Source organism: Podarcis cretensis (assembly GCF_951804945.1).
Source record: "Podarcis cretensis genome assembly, chromosome: 6".
In the NCBI taxonomy this organism is placed as follows: Eukaryota; Metazoa; Chordata; class Lepidosauria; order Squamata; family Lacertidae; genus Podarcis; species Podarcis cretensis.
The window spans coordinates 57,113,813-57,129,690 of record NC_137175.1 but is presented as its reverse complement, the minus strand read 5'-3'; the positions used below and the strand labels follow the sequence as shown (position 1 = coordinate 57,129,690).

Here is a 15,878-nt window from a genome sequence, read left to right as displayed (position 1 = left end):
CTCAGTATCTTTTGCTCCTCCTAAATCAGGCCACATTTAACACATTTGACTTTTGATCTCAAGTGTTCATGTTGAATACCAGCTGGGCTGTGTCTCACAGTATTATTCAGCTGACAGTAAAGCTTCTTTTAGCAAAAGGGGGAAGGAATTTCTGGCAGTTTCCCCTTCTGAGCCCTCCTATATCTTTGGCAGAGGGCTGGGAGGTATGGGGGGGGGGTTGCAACGGGAGAGGGAATCACTGGCAGTGGCTACCATCCTTCTTCTGCTGACAGAAGCCTTCTTGTCAGCTGAGCAACATGACTGGATATAACCCATTAAGTGTAGTATGGATTTTTTTTTACAAGGATACTCTTTTTTTAAAAAAAAAATCAAGTAAACTGGAGCTTGGATCAGGGGTGGGAGAAATGTGGTTCCTCAGTTGCTGAACCCCAGCTCTCAACAGCTACAGCCCAAACAACCCATGGTCAAGGATGACAGGACTTGTAGTCCAACAAAATTTGGAGGGCCACATGCCTGGCTTAGACAATTTAAAGCGTCTAGATAAATAAACATGCTTTGGAATGGCAAGGAGCTTGCCATTAGGCTTGCCATTGTGAGCCCCTTCCTTGTCATTAGGAAGGGGCTTGCAAAGCTGGGGTACCACTACTGAAAAGCTGTCTCCCTTGTGGCTGAATAACTACAGAGAAGGCAATTGTAGAAAGACTTGGACAAAAGATAGTAAGACATGGGCATCTGCTGGTAGCGGCCACTGCCATTATTTTCTGAAACCAAGCCGGCATATTTTGCAGGTACGTTGTTCAAGATAATTATTAGAATCGGGGAAAGTGCAATAAACCAGGCAAAAAAACACAACGGGGGGAGGAGGAGGATCTGGATTGTGAATCTGCTATAAAGAGGAAGTTTGTATGGCTACATGCTGTTTTCAAGATAGAGAAACTATTGCGAATAAACCCTAGTTTCTATAAGGGCCTTTGAAAATTTAAAACTTTAGCCTTTTTCTTTTCTTTTCTTTTCTTTTCTTTTCTTTTCTTTTCTTTTCTTTTCTTTTCTTTTCTTTTCTTTTCTTTTCTTTTCTTTTCTTGGAAATACACAACATATGAGTCCAATGGCCCATCTAACCCAGCATCCTGTTTTTACAGTGGCCAACCAGTTGCCGATGTGAAGCCCTTATGAACGACCCTCGTGGAATGCACACTCCCCACTTGGATTCTAGCAAAATGGTATTCAGAGGCCACTTGTAAGTAAGAAAGGTTGCTTTCATTTTTCAGTGTGCAGAGTTATTAGACCAAGGTTTGGCAGTAAATACAAAACTGCTGTATAATGATAGAAACAAATACCAGAGCCTTCATTTTTTATTCTTATGTATGTGGTGTACACTAATGGACTAAATGCATTCTTAAATACTGCTGCCAATTCCTCCCCCCACTTTCAATGGGACGTTTATGACTGCCCTTTGTTTAAGTGCACATTAACAAATAATGATGTTTCAAGGGCTATTAAGATAATCATCTAAGTGCAGAAATGGCATTTGAGGCTATCGCATCTCAAAATGGCTGAACAGGATGTGATGGGTGCAGGCATCTTTGCACTCTAAAAGTTAGCAAGCATACCCAAAGGAAACAAAATGAGAACATTGGAAGCAATTTGTATGTTGTGCACAGAAGCTGTCTACACCCTCCTAAAAGAGAGTGGAAGAAAGGCAGAAGAGTAAAAAGAGCACTGCTTTTAAAAAGAGCAGAAATAAAGAGAAGAAAAGAGTCCAGCTGATCTAAAATGAAAGGTGCAAAATGAAGGGGATGCAGAAATGAACCAGCTTCATAATGAGGCAAACTAAGTTGCTTTCCTCAGCCAGCAGCAGAAGAGGTGGTGGCAGCAGCCCACCTGCCACTGCCCTTCCCACTGCCTCCTGCCCTTCCCTCTCCAAGCTACATTTTGGGGTCAGGGCTGTGCTCAGACTCCGAGCTAAGATGCGCAATGTGTGGTCTATCCTTTCCTCCATTTTCTTCCACTGCGCTGCTTTGCCCTTTCCCTGGCTTCTTCCAGTTGTTTGAAAGGAGAGAGGAAAAGGGGGGGGGGGAGAGAGCAATATGGTGGTAACAAAACTAACAGCATGATTGCTGTGGCAAAAGAAGCATTATTGTTGGTGTGACGACACCCCCTATCTTGAATTACCTGGGGATGCTAGCTGCAGCAGAAATTGTGTGCCTGACTGCCCATCATCACCTGCACAGACCACACTGTGTTTTGGGCTGGCTAGCTGCAGTGGCAGGAGCTGTGGTTCTTGTCTAGTATGATTGGTCAGCAGTCACCTGGTGATAGTAGTAGTATGCTTCGTTGTTCTCCCTGTGCTGATGAGTCAGCCCATTTACACCAGAAGCAGGTTAGCTGGTTAAGCAACATTACTTTGGGTCAAATCAGGCCACAACTTTACTGATTACAGGTGTAAAGGTTTTGGCATAGGCATTGGGTATGACCATCGACAACCATCCCACTTGCTGGATGTACACCTTGTAGACATCAATCAAAGGTGAGGGGGTCTTATGACATACATCAAGTAAGAACCCCAACTCTTTCCGGACCCCTTTAACATGATACCCCAAAGTCTGGAGGGGCAGACAACAGCTACATTTTGGGGCATTGTGGACAGTGCCAGTGAAAAGGCTCAGCAGCAGCAACTACCAACACTCCCTTTGGAAAAAAGAAATAAGCTGCACTATTGCCACCGCTGAAGGTGAGCATCACCTTTTAAGACACTGTTGGATAATTTTTCTTCCCCAGGATAAATCTGGTGAAACGATACCACTCCAACTCCATAATTTCTCTAACCAGAAATAGGTAGCTAATTTTGTGAGGCCACTTGCACAAGCTCTAGCGCCATACGACTTTTGCACAAGGAAGAAACCCCGGGGCCAAATCCATCCTTATATAATAATAATAATAATAATAATAATAATAATAATAATAATAATTTATTATTTATACCCCGCCCATCTGGCTGGGCCTCCCCAGCCACTCTGGGCGGCTTCCATAGAAACCAAAAATACAGTAAAATATCACACGTTAAAAACTTCCCTGAACAGGGCTGCCTTAAGATGTCTTCTGAATGTCAGGTAGTTGTTTATCGCTTTGACATCTGCTGGAAGGGCGTTCCACAGGGCGGGCGCCACTACCGAGAAGGCCTTCTGCCTGGTTCCCTGTAGCTTTGCTTCTCGCAATGAGGGAACCGCCAGAAAACCCTCGGCGCTGGACCTCAGCGTCCGGGCAGAATGATGGGGGTGGAGACGCTCCTTCAGGTATACTGGGCCGAGGCCGTTTAGGGCTTTAAAGGTCAGGACCAACACTTTGAATTGTGCTCGGAAACGTACTGCCAAGTAACAAAAGAGTAAGCATGCAATCATATAAACAGATAGCTGATAGTAATACTCACTGAAAATAGTGAAACTGAATTTTGAGTAGGCATGTATAGGTAAGATTGCACTGTAGTCCCTCACTTGGCCAGTGGTGATCACAAGCACCATTGTAAATGTTGTGTTTTGAGATTCTGATCATAAGATCTCTCTGATCATAAGTTCTCTCTCTCCCTCTATCACACACACACACACACACACACACACACACATCTTTCTCTCAACCTTCCACTCTAATATGTATATATTTCTCTCACTTGGTAAGGTACCAGGCACTCACTGCATGCCCCAAATTCTGCCAATGTCTTATTACACGCATTAAGCAGCCCCCCAATACAGTTAGTAGTGATTTTTTTTTAAAATCGACACAAATACCAGGCATATGATTCTCTTCTTATCCACGGCATTTGTTTATACCATAGGAAATGAGCTGATGTTTTATTTTGTTCCCAGAACCCTTCAGTAGTAATTTGTATCAAGCGAAGTAACAAAATTCACAAGAAGCAAGACTGAGCTCAGTCAAAAAGTCATTTATGACTCAATTCAATGCTTCAGCTTTCTAAGGGCAGCAGCAAATGTCAGCATGGTTACAGTCTGGAAACTCATCACTTGACATCAGGAAAGAATGGTGACCTGCCCAATAATGGAAGTTCTTTCTCTCCTTCCTTGATGGAATGGCACAAAGCAATGTGAGGAGTTTACTGGGCTTCACCTTGGCATTTGAAGGAAGAAAAGAAACGGTCTCTGCCCAAACTGTGTTAAATTAGGGGCCCCATACAGCCCTGCCTGCGAAAAGCAGAAGGTGCAGGAAAAAGGAGCGGCGTTCCTGACATAAAACAGGCCATCTTCTGGAGGGGGAAGGGTTAATGAAACATTGATGCCCTTTGTGGGAAAAGGAGGCCTGAAAGCTGGCAAAGCCACTTGTCAGGAAAACTGAAGAAATGAGAAAAGCTCTCATGGAGTGTGACTTTTTGTCACCATTAACCTCCTACCACATGCTAAAGCAGATGGGATTTCTCTGAGCTTTTGCCAAACACTGAGTTCATAAGAGACTGGAAATAAAAAGCTCAGCACCAAATGCAGCCAATGATAACAGTGAGCTTATTCTCGCACATTTCAGTGCTTGTAAAATAAAGGCAATTGCTCCCAAAGTAACTGCAAGTAGCAAGCCTCATATCAGCTTTGTTCTCACAATCTTTTTTCTTTCTTTCCCCTAGTCCACAATTCAGTTTTTAGCACTGTTCTCCACTGTCTAATGGTGCCCTCCATGTGTGTGTGTTTTTTTAAAAAATTGACTACAATTCCCATCATTCCCAACTATTAAACATGCTGGCTGTGGCTTATAGAAGTTTTTGTCCAATAACTTGTAAAGGGAACCACATCAGCTACCCCTGCTGTAAGGACCCATAATGGGCTTATATTCAAAGTAACACAAAGCCGCTCAAATATTTCTGCTTGCGCAATGGAACTTCCTCTCCTTTCTTTCCCCATGCATTCCCCAAAGCTATTTTGGGGGGTCCCCACACAACCCTTCAGAGCAGATTTGGGAGAATGCAGGGCATGTGAAGGGGAAGAGGAAGGCACAAGTCCCTCTGTGCACACAGAAATCCTTTCACTAATGGAACAAGGGCATTGGATACCTCCAGCTGAGTCCTGCTAAACTTGTTGGTTGCCACGCTGTAGTGGACTGTCTTTGGCTTTAAAGGTTGGGTAGGATGACACCCAGACCGAAACATGGAAAGTTACATTCAGGGCACACAAACCTCAAACAAGGCATGCAAAACCTCAAGTACTGAAACTTATTAATGCAAAAGTGTGTAGCCTCATGTAACCAACATGCTTAGCTCTACTTAATGTACAAAGGGGTTAAGACTATAGAGTAAGCATTCATACCAGACCTAGATAGGTCACACACCCTCACCTTGAGAAGGGTTACCAAAGCCTTTGTTTATTCTCTTCCACCATGTTAATCCGGCCAGAAAGGACATCTGAGATAAATGCTCCAAGCCTAGACTGCATGGCTTTGTCAAGCCATCTTTGTGTTTCTATACAAATAATTAAGAAACTCTTACCTTTTTGAAACTAAGTTAAACTCCACGGCTTTTCTTGTTGCTGTATGGAGAAGAAGAACAAAATGGGAATTTTGGAAAGATATTTAGAAGGCAATATTTTAAATGTCTAACAGCCCATATTTCCACTCTTTACTTTGCTGAATGTTTTGTGATTTTAAATCTCTGCTGGAGCTTTCTCTCACTAAGAGAATATTTGCCCCAAACCTAGATCTTAGGGACCCTGGGATTTCTTCTTTTGTTCTTTTAATCCAGTTACAACCAAACATTAAAATAGCAACTAAAAGTGGGATCAAATGCTTGGCCATCTCAGTGGTGAACCACCAGTAAAATCAAGACAGGTAACTGGAACCAAAAATCCACACCTCTTCTAATGTTTTCCCCGAAAACAATTCAGTCTCTCAAGGTCTCAGGAGGTAGGAACAAAATAGTAAATGTTAGCCATGCTCCCATGGTCAACGGATACTCAAAAGATCCTGTATTCAAGACAGGACACGTCATGTATAGAAGGCAGGATTAAAAAATAAACAGCAAAATGAATAAAACATGCAGTTGTAGTCATGGCATGATTTATCACATGAACTGTCCTGTAAATATGAGAATAAGTGGAATGAGCCAAATGCTGCTTCTTTATTACCCAGCTTCTGATAATTATACTTCACCATTAAGCAGACTAAAAACCAATTCATATGATCATTTTTTTAAGATGACAGAGTTGTCTAGCTTACTAAGGATGTGGTAACTTGATTTATTATGATATAGGGTTACTTTTCTGAAACCAGTTTGCCATATGAATATAGATGTGGAAAATCATCTTGCCTCAAAATCTTGCCTGAATCTCTATGTACCGTAATTGCCTTAATTTAAATATTAAAAACTCAGTTTTTCTGATGTCCTCTCCAAAATCCCAGGGTTTACTTCCCCACAAAGTTTAATTTTACACAGTGTAAAATTAAACTCCTTCTTCTCTCCCATCTTTAGCTGCTGTCTTCATTTCATTCAGTCGCTTCCTGTTAAAAAATATACATATATAGAAAAATATTCACAAATACTTCATCCATGTGAATGCAAATAAAATCAATAAATGTGCTGCTCCCACATCAGTTGTCTTTTTTTCTGACTCAAAGAACAGAAAGAGGAAGAATATCTAGAAACCCTGACCCAATGAGAATTGGCTGCTATAGAGATATCAGATGGCCACTGCAGTCTTCCAGGCATGCAGAGCTCTAATGATGCAATAAGTGGCTTGATTTAGCAACATACTTCGTAGGGCAAACCTGTCCTATCAATCCTAGTATTAAAGCTCACTGCAGGTATACAGATATGTAGGATCGTTTATTTATTCCAGTTCTATATTGCCCAATAACTGGAGTTCTCTGGGCAGTTTACAACACACATTTTAAAACCCAAACTGTAAAACATCTGCATGTGAAATCTAAAACAAAATAAAACAGCAATGTTTAAAACTGATATAAAAATGTATGACAGAGAAAATGGCATTAAAAACACTTTTTCTAAAAGGTCTGGGAGAATAAAAAGGTCTTCGCATGATGTTGAAAAGAATTCAAAATGGGTGCCAGGTGAGAATATTCAGGGAAAGCATTTCACAATGTCCCTCCTTTCATCCGTTCATTTGAAATATTTACAGCCTACCCTTTAGCCTAAGATTTCAAGATGGGGAACAATAAAACTTTCATTTAAACAGCAAACTATTCCCCAATAAATGCAGATAAATTCACACTTTAGTAGCCAGTGGCACCCGCTTCACTTCATTTAGTGGTGGCACCCGGAGAAGGACCCCATGCGATGAATAGATATATGTGAGTAGGTCTATATTGGGAGAGAAATTCCTTCAACTTTTCTGGCCACTAGCCCCTTGTCCCAGTCCTTCCTTTATTTTGCTATTCCTACTTTCATGGGCACTACTCTGAAAACAGAACATCTTAAAGACTCGGACAAGTGTCTTGCTCGAGGAATCATTGGGTGTATCCACACTTCACTGACCAACTAATGTTGGGTCACAGCAAGTAACAACTTGATTGTTCCTGGACATAATTTTGTCTCATTACAAGAACTCATTGTGTGCAATTGGTTCCCAGAAAATTGTTTCCACAGACTCTCCTCCATCGTGTTGCCTATCTTCTTGGTTCCATTTGTTTGTTAAGAGTGCTGAGAGTTGTTAGGAGACCCCTATTCCCCTCACAGAGCTACAGTGTGTGGCTTTCCCCAAGGTAAGGGTGCTGAGAGTTGTTAGGAGACACCTATTGCCCTCACAGGCCTTCCATTCTTAAAGTGGTTTAACAGTCAATCTCTGGGGAACTCTAGAAATCGTAGCTCTGGGAGGGGAATCATACTGTATCATAGTGTATGATACTGTTTTAAATGTACAGTGCAGATGGGGCCTAGTTCTCACTGGTGGCTTGTACTGCTCCAGATTTCAGGTATGACTAACCTGACTGAATCCTCCTCCAGACAAAATGTGTCCGCTTTTACCTATCAGTCCATTTCCACGTAGTTTGCTTCTCAGAATGTAATCACTGTGTAGATGGCAGCTTTATGCTTCTCATCTCCCTAGTAAATATTGCCTTTGGTCTTGTTCCAAAGGAGACATATTCTTGATCTGCTCATCCTAATCTAGCCAAAGCCCCCAACCACTCTGCCCACTTGTCTCCCACATACAGGCTGTATGTGACATCTCTGGTGATGATGGCTGTAATATTTGAAATGGCAAACTGTCCAAAATGACACGAAAGACAACTGAATCATGGAACAAGAACTGACGCTGTGCAACTCTTCTTTTTTTTTTTTTTTTACAAAATGGCTGCACCACTAGGTTTAACTGCCCTGCTGCCTGTGCCCATCCACCCAGTCATTAAATCACAATCAGCAGAGTAGTAGCGGTTGGCAGAGAGGTCAAACCATAGTGAGATAATGGGCTAGCTCACAAGGCCACAGCAATGACCTGCTGGTGTCAGGGTCATTGTTCTTCCTCCCAAGTACTGCTTTACAGTACAATGGATGGTAGAATGAGGCTGTAAAACCGAACCTTCAATGGCCTCCATAAACCCATCCCCTTCAGAAGCTAAAATAAAGTGGACTAAATGATCACTTTCTTCCGGGCCTCACCTTATCACATCCCAGAGCCGAGAAAGTACTCTCTATACACAAATAACAATTTATTCACAGTTGTTTGTATAAAGTACAAAATAACCAGAGGAAGCTGATACATTAAAGAGCCCCAAATAAGTGAACAAGGCAGCCAGGCAAATATAGGGCACAAGAGAATATGAAAGTTTTAGCTCCTCCATATAGGCATACGCCTATGCTCTCACTAAGATAATCATAAATAATAAACTTTTCATTTTAATAAAAAATGTACTTCCAGAGAGATAAGAATGCATTGATGTTTTTTCTACTAAACAGTGCTTGGAATATTAAGAAACTGTGTTTTATAATTTAACTGCAATTGTATTTTACATCCACAGAATGTTCTTAGTTCCTGTTGTTAATTAACACACACACAAATTGAAATGAACTGCTGAATGAGAATTTGGTAAATTGCTTTGATGCTGATCTCTCACTAGGAAATGATTTAATTCCCAGGTATTTTGCAAATTCAGCCTAGTGCAATAATTCTTGGGAGCACTTAACATTTCTATATAGTTGGCCAAGGCTTCATTGCCAAAAACTCTTTCAGATAGATGGTAATATTGAAACTCCATTAATATTCATTTCAATTATTTGGGAATACAGCTGATAAACTATTCTTCTACCTTGTCCTCAGATCCAGCTGCAGTCAACTATTGGGTAAGGATTTGGCATGGATTAAGGAGTCCACCAGAAAGGCCTGCCCATCTGCGCATAACTCTGCATCCAGCGTTTTGGACTTAAATCAGACAGGTGAATGAATATTAAACCATAGAATCATAGACTCAAAGAACTGTAGAGTTAAAAAAGGCCCCAAGGATAATCTAGTTCAGCCCCTGCAATGCAGGAATCTCAACTAGATCATACATGACAGATGGCCATCCAGCCTCTGCTTAAAAATCTCTAGTGAAGGAGACTCCACAACCTCCTGAGGGAGTCCATTCCACTGTTGAACAGCTCTTACTGTGAGAAACATCTTCCTGATGTTTAGTGGGAATCTTATTTTTTGTAACTTGAAGTCATTGGTTTGAGTCCTACCCTCTGGAGCAGGAGAAAACAAGCTTGCTTCATCTTCCATGTGGCAACCCTTTAGGGATTTGAAGATGGCTACCATATCTCTTCTCAGTCTCTTCTTTACCAGGCTAAACATACCCAGCTTCCTCAACTGCTCCCCATTAAGACTTGGTTTCCAGACCCCTGGTCATCTTGGTTGTCCTCCTCTGCACATGGTTCCAGCTTGTCTATATCCTTCTTAAATTGTGGTGCCTGGAACTGGACACAGTATTGCAGGTGTGGTCTGGCCAAGGCAGAATAGAGTGGTACTATTACTTCCCTTGATCTATACTTCTGTTGATGCAGCCTAGAATAGCATTAGCCTTTTTTGCTGCTAAAACCTTTAGAACCTTTTCACATGTACTACTGGCAGTTCTGCTGTCCCCCATCTTATATTTGTGCAGCTGGTTCTTCCTGCCTAAGTGTAGAACTTTGCATTTGTCTCTATTGAATTTATTTCTAATACCTATATACCTGCCAGGAGGTAACGCCCATTGAATTTAGACTCACTTTTGAATAAACATACATAGGACTGGGCTACATGTCAGTAGTGGCAACAGGCAGAAATGTCAGTTCCCTTTCCCTTTTTTCTGTTTCATGTTCCTTCATTTCTATCCTTTGAGTTCTCACTTGTGAATTCAGTACTTTTGAATGTATGGTAGCTGATCCAGTCAAAACTCTCCTTTCCTTGATGAAGCCAAACTGTAAGGCTATTAGCTGAACCCAAATAATATTGGATGCAGTATTTCAAGGCCTGTAGGGCATTATTTTTATATTTAAACATAATTTCCATATATAGACACATTTCCATGGAGCTAACATGCTCCATGATGGAAAAGTAATTGTTTTTATGGACATAATTTTTCATATGGTGAGCTGGAGTTACATGTAAAATCTGAAGAAAGCCCAAGTGGTTTATTGTATTGCCACAATGAGCAAAGTGAGATCATTTATAGAGCGAGTCACCATGACCTTTTTGGAAATGTACACTTTAGGGAAGCACCCTAACTTTTATTAAAGAACTGTTGTCCTACTCATCCTTATCAAACAATGTGTGTTTTGGCAATGAATCCGCAAACGGAGCTTTGGTGTTTTAATGACTAGAAATCATGAATATTAAACCCAAGAAAAGTTGACAGTATTTAAATGAGCATCATTAAGAGACGCATAAATTAACAGGATTTTTAGTTCTTGTGGAACTGCCGTTTCAATGTTAATTAAACAACTGGAGTGCTCTTGTGCATTCCCAGCAAACTGTCCCTAATGTGCACTGCTGAATATCATTATGGGTGGCTGACTTGCTGTTTAATTATTTTCAAACTGATATTTTCCCCCCTGCTGCTGCAGTAGTTTTATGCTTGTCTTGCATTCAGAAGGTGATGGGGCTGATTCCCCAAGGAGTCTGTCAGTTTGATCTACATGTGGTGCTTATAGCGAAATACCCATTTTTGTAACTACTATAACATGCATATATAACATTGCTCCCTAACCCTACTGAAAAAAGGCTTGATTACTGACTGCACTATCTTTGTACATAACAGCCATTTGATGACTTACTGGGATTTAAGCAGACATCCTCCATCACAGTGGCAATCATTACTCATTCCATTCTCAACACGCAGGTGATAACGAATCTGAATTTAAGAAGTGGGAGGGAGAGGGAGCTAGCATCAAACTGATTGATCTCCTCTTGTTATTTCTCACATATGAGCTGAAATGGTATACTGACTGTTGAACCAAACCCAAGTAGTAGAACCCTTCATTGTTTGGATGCTCCCATTCGGTTAGTTATGTTATAAATGTGTATGAGCAAACATGTACAATGATCACCCATGTGCGATTTCACACATACTTGTCTGCACTCTTTAGACTTGCTTGCGAGTGATTGTGTACTGTAGGTGAACACATTAGCCTAATTTTGCAGGGGTTGTGGGGATTACCCTCATCTGAAGACCTCTAAAATGGTTGTGGGAATCATATGATTTGAGGGTGTGTATGTCTGTGTGAGGGACGCGGGTGGCGCTGTGGGTAAAACCTCAGTGCCTAGGACTTGCTGATCGTCAGGTCGGCGGTTCGAATCCCCGCGGCGGGGTGTGCTCCCGTTGCTCGGTCCCAGCGCCTGCCAACCTAGCAGTTCGAAAGCACCCCCGGGTGCAATTAGATAAATAGGGACCGCTTACTAGCGGGAAGGTAAACGGCGTTTCCGTGTGCTGCGCTGGCTCGCCAGATGCAGCTTGTCACGCTGGCCACGTGACCCGGAAGTGTCTGCGGACAGCGCTGGCCCCGGCCTCTTAAGTGAGATGGGTGCACAACCCTAGAGTCGGACACGACTGGCCTGTACGGGCAGGGGTACCTTTATCTTTACCTTATGTCTGTGTGATTTGGTATGATGACCCAACAAAGCCCACAAGTGACACCATCAGTTTCTATACTGGAATGGAGAGCATGGAGAGTGCAATAGGGGTATTTTAAAATGAAATATAGTTTCAGAAACTGAAACTGATCCCACAAAGTGCATTGGATGCTGTCCCAGACCTATCATAACAATGGCGAAGCTGGCATGGAAATGAGTGGTTTTATCCTCTGAGTGTCTTGCAAATCTGTCACAGCAGGCCTCTGGCTATAGAGTCCCAAATACTAAGCTAAAAAGGTAAAGGCAAAGGTACCCCTGACCGTTATGTCCAGTCGCAGATGACTCTGGGGTTGCATGCTCTTCTTGCTCTATAGGCCGAGGGAGCTGGCGTTTGTCTGCAGACAGCTTCCGGGTCATGCGGCTAGCATGACTAAGCTGCTTTTGGTGAACCAGAGCAGTGCATGGAAACACCATTTACCTTCCCGCCGGAGTGGTACCTATTTATCTACTTGCACTTGATGTGCTTTCGAACTGCTAGATTTAATCAATTCTGAATCAATTCTGAACAACGCAGAATTTCTCTACTGGATGTCTTCTTTAGGACTCAAATTACAACTACAAAACTCTCATTTGGGTTAAGCTTTGATGCTAACTTTAAACCTGATTTCAAACTCTGGTTAGAATACAAACTCTAGTTGGTAACAGCTGTGAGTTATAAAGCATAGAGATTCAAATAAAGTTAAGGAAACCAACCAACGTTTCTGGAACCTTGCTATCAAGCTCAAGTTTTTGTGTGTGTATTTTAATATCTATGAATTACTCTCAGAAACATTTAAGTTGGATAAGAAGAGGGTTTTATGTCCAGAAACTTTTACCTACTTATAATTAATATGTTCCTTAAATATAGAAACACCTTGGGTAAAAAGGGCAAATTCGTGGGTGAATTTATGCAAGCTATAGAAGTGTGTAATGGAAAATTAATTACAAACACCTTGAACTAAATGACTCATATTTTTGTTGTGTTATAAGAATTATGGATTTTAATAATATGCAGTCACCCACAGCAATCACTTTTATCCTTGAGTAAGCATTATAAAAGTAACTCACTGGCTATACTTAGACAAACTATAGTTTAACAGAGTTTTAAGGAACCTTTGTGGCCTGGTATATACCACAGAGCAGAATGATAATATTCAGCTGATTGGGGTCTTATTGTGAGTGTGTTGTAATGGATGGATCATTCCCTAGTAAGGTTTGGGCTGAATTTCGCATTGCAGGGGTGGAGGATGTACTGAAGTGGTCCGCCCTTGGATAATTATGGTATATGATGGATTCCTGAATGCTCTGGGGGATTTTCTGGCTGATATGGATGGTGCTTCTGTTGAGACTGTGGTCATAATGTGAAATAGTAAGCGATAAGTCTTCAACACAATCACTCCTGAGTGTCCTCGTGTTCAATAAAACAGGAAGTTTGACAGGTAGAGTACAAACGGTGTAAATCTTGGTGTAAACCTGGCCAAACACATGTGAGGTTCCATAATTGTCCCTACCACGCGACAGTGATGGCAAAAACTTACTGCTCCATTACCATTGCATCTGCAGTTAGCAGTCTGGAATAATTTTTCTGCGTGGTGAATGGGCTTACCCTCAGCAGCTCATAAAAACAATGCTGAGAGGCACTTTGGGGCAAATTTGCTCAGATTCAAAGAGTTGGATTTCACAATTAGATCAAATTCAATGGATGTATCCAATATACTGTCTGTTCCATTGCACCCTGATAATGCAAACAAATTGCTTGAAGAAGGGCAGCTGACCACTTGCCCCCTTAATCGTTGCCTATGTTGGCTTCTTAAAGCTAACCATTAGGAACTGCCTGAGTAGATCCAGGGAATCTACATTGGAGGGGAGGCGAGGAGGCACCATCTGTCTTTAATGAGGCAGCAGCTATGAGTGCCCATTTCTAGCTATGGCTGGACTACCAGCTGTAGCTCCTTTTTGACAGAGATGGCTTGACAATGGTACTCCCTGTTGTGATAACTTCCAAATTGGCTTATTGCAATGTGCTCTTCACGGGGCTACCCTTGAAGACAACTTGGAAACCTCAGCTGGTTCAAAATACAGCAGCCAGATTATGCCTCTTTATGCTAGCCTTTGACACCCGAAATGTGCATTTTCAGGACCCACCCTATTCCTGTGACTGTAAATTGTTTTAACTATTTTTAGTATTGATTTTTAAATTGTTGCAACCTGCCCTGGAACCTGATGGTGAAGAGTATATACTGTGGTACCTCGGGTTAAGAACTTAATTAGTTCTGGAGGTCCGTTCTTAACCTGAAACTGTTCTTAACCTGAGGTACCACTTTAGATAATGGGGCCTCCCACTGCCGCCGTCACACAATTTCTGTTCTCATCCTGAAGCAAAGTTCTTAACCCGAGGTACTATTTCTGAGTTAGTGGAGTTTGTAACCTGAAGCATCTGTAACCTGAGGTACCCCTGTAATAAATATAATGATAATATAATTATCTATGGTAACAACAAAGAAAAGAACAAATCTTTTGTCTGTTGTTCTGTGTACTTAATAGAGCTGAGATGCATTTCGCCTAATATATGAAAAATGTGTATTGTGTGGATTCAACATATTCTGGTCCTGTGGGCTTCAGGATTATCTTTCACTCAGAAATAAGACTGTGGAAAGTTTTAAAATGGTTGTCAAGGAGACATGATCAAGCATTTGTTGAGGTGGGAAAAATGTTTTGCAGCCATACATCAATTTAATTAACTAAAAAGTTGTTCCTGAATGTTCTTCCTTCCTACCTACTCATAGATGCCCATATTAATAGAAACAGTTGATAGATGTCTTTAGGGGAACTTCCTATCTAATTAGTGGGTATTTCATACTGCATCTTGCCAATAGAAACAGAATTAAAATAACCTAACAAAACTAATTATGAGATACTATGAAACATCTATCATGTAGCAAAAGCAGTTTTTGGTCTTAATACAATATATTGATTAACATATATTTGCACATCTGTATTGTAGTGCATCAAAGCCTAAAATTACGGCAGAAATAACATTTTGTATACTTTTTCCTATCTGTGCTCAGGGGAATATTGCTGACCAATTTTGTCTCATAGTTCTAGAGCTTCAATTGTTGACTCAAACTAAATTTCATCAAAATGTTGAATGGGTCCTAGAAGTGCTTTTATGTTGGAGGTTCAAATTCTTTCAAATCACAAAGTACCAATGCTCTATACCAGGGGTAGGCAACCTAAGACTTGTGGGCCAGATATGGCCCAATCGCCTTCTCAATCTGGTCCGTGGACAGTCCAGGAATCAGCGTGTTTTTACATTAGTAGAATGTGTCCGTTTATTTAAAATGCATCTCTGGGTTATTTGTGGAGCCTGCCTGGTGTTTTTACATGAGCAGAATGTGTGCTTTTATTTAAAATGCATCTCTGGGTTATTTGTGGGGCATAGGAATTCATTCATTCCCCCCCCCCCCCAAATATAGTCCGGCCCACCACATGGTCTGAGGGACGGTGGAACGGCCCATGGCTGAAAAAGGTCATAGAATCATAGAATCATAGAGTTGGAAGAGACCACAAGGGCCATCGAGTCCAACCCCCTGCCAAGCAGGAAACACCATCAGAGCACTCCTGACATATGGTTGTCAAGCCTCTGCTTAAAGACCTCCAAAGAAGGAGACTCCACCACACTCCTTGGCAGCAAATTCCACTGTCGAACAGCTCTTACTGTCAGGAAGTTCTTCCTAATGTTTAGGTGGAATCTTTTTTCTTGTAGTTTGGAACCATTGCTCCATGTCTGCTTCTCTGGAGCAGCAGAAA

General features: G+C 41.5%; 1 long non-coding RNA gene across 4 annotated transcripts in view; it reads left to right on the top strand.

Moving 5' to 3' along the window:
- Positions 1 to 15,878, top strand: part of LOC307218336 — a 100,326-nt gene that overhangs the window by 23,496 nt on the left and 60,952 nt on the right. For all 4 annotated transcript variants that reach the window (XR_013839916.1, XR_013839917.1, XR_013839918.1 and 1 more), the window contains exon 2: positions 1,140 to 1,237. This is a non-coding gene — a long non-coding RNA (uncharacterized lncRNA). The remainder of the gene's footprint in view (positions 1 to 1,139; positions 1,238 to 15,878) is intronic.